The sequence below is a fragment of the Chrysochloris asiatica genome, unplaced genomic scaffold (genome assembly GCF_000296735.1).
Source record: "Chrysochloris asiatica unplaced genomic scaffold, ChrAsi1.0 scaffold00088, whole genome shotgun sequence".
Classification (NCBI taxonomy): domain Eukaryota; kingdom Metazoa; phylum Chordata; class Mammalia; order Afrosoricida; family Chrysochloridae; genus Chrysochloris; species Chrysochloris asiatica.
Window position 1 is genome coordinate 10072900 of NW_006408606.1, and position 1718 is coordinate 10074617.

Genomic DNA, 1718 nt, shown 5'->3' on the forward strand with positions numbered 1-1718 from the left:
CCATTGTAAAGTGTTTTGATACATTTTATAATCATTTTTCTGAATTCCTCTCAGGCATATCCAAAGCCTGCCCTTCTTCCAGGATGTAGTGTAGGTCTACCTTCAACTCATTTGTCTCAGTCACTTTATCTCATTTCTGGCATGTTCTGATATGGTCATCTGTTTCTGTTTTTTGGGCATATTTAGTAGTTAGTTTTGGCCTTAATATTTAGATGGGTGTGTGTTTTGGTATTTTTTTATGCTTTCTGATTGCCTCCTGGTAGATGTGATTAGGAGATGGGCTTTCCTTTTTACTTTTCTTCCAGAGAAATTACAAGATGCCACTGTTGGTCACTATGACATAACTCAGGATATAATGTTTCTTTTTTAGTCTGCCTGTTCATCTCCACAACCGCCGTTCAGGCCTTTATCATAGTGACAAGCAGTTCAGGGCTGGCTGTGGCCATTTTGTGCTGCCATTTGGTTTCAAGTGGAAACTATCCCTTTAAAATTTGAGGTGATTGGTGTACATGCATAATAGAACCCTCTAGAGGTGGGGGTGAGGTGTCCACTTGCTCACGCACCCCCTCTAGTCACCAGAATGGAGGTGTGCAGACAGCGAGAGACCAATGAACAGATTAAAAAAAAAAAAAAGAATGTCCATACCTTTTCACTGTGGTTCTGTCAGGTGTTCGTGACTGCTCTGATCCTTCCCCCACTTGGTCTCGCCCAAGATGGCCAATAAGGGAGCAGCTGAGCACCTTGGATTAGAAAGCATTGGATTTCTTGCTTCTGCTACAAATTCCACTGGTTGTAAACCTTCCAACTTTGTAAATATTCCTTTATATGTGGTTCAGAGTTCTGGGCCAATCCCCTGAGCCTGCTTGTTGTATTCTGTCCAGTATTCTGTGTTGTTGCAGATGGAAAGCCTCACTGCACTTCCACACGATCCACTATCTGGTTTGTTCTCCCCTGAATCTTTTTTGAGTGAAAAGTTAGTTCATATTTTTTTGCCCAATTTTAGTTTCTTTTCATCTTGTGAATTGAGAGCTTTTTTGTGTGTGGTTATTTTGTTATTCTAGATATTAGTCTTTATCAGATATATCTTGCAAATATTATCTTGTCATATCTTTTTCAATTAAAGTGTCTTTTGATAAAGACTAGTTTATCAATTTTTAAATTTTATTTTATAGCTCAGGGTTTTTATGTCCTAAGAACTCCTTGCCTAATTCAAAATTTCCAAGATTCCTTCTGTTTTCTTCCAGAAAATTGTTTTAGATTTTATATTTAGATCTATGATTTATATTAAGTTAATTTTTATGTATTATGCAACGTCAAAGTCAAGGTTCATTTTTATATGAGTATCCAATTCCACCCTACTTTACAGTAGAATTGTGTAGAATTCTTATATTCTTCTTCTGCATGTTTCTTCTTGAATAATTATTTTCTTGGCCCCTGCAGGTAGGTAACATACCCTTCAGGGAGTCTAACAACATGGTTTTCATGGTATTTTTCTTTTGTCAAATTTTGATCAGTGCAAGCAATGGCAGAAAGATGACAAGATGGCATCTGAGATTTTGTAAGTTTATTCACCTCAGTATTGAAGCCTAGGAGCTTTGAGCATGATCTCAAAGATATGTGTTGTTTTCATGAATTGCTATGTGTTGCTGTGGAATAATGCATTGGACTGCAAGGTCAGTTTGAACCATGAGGTTGGCAGTTCATATTCACCAACCACT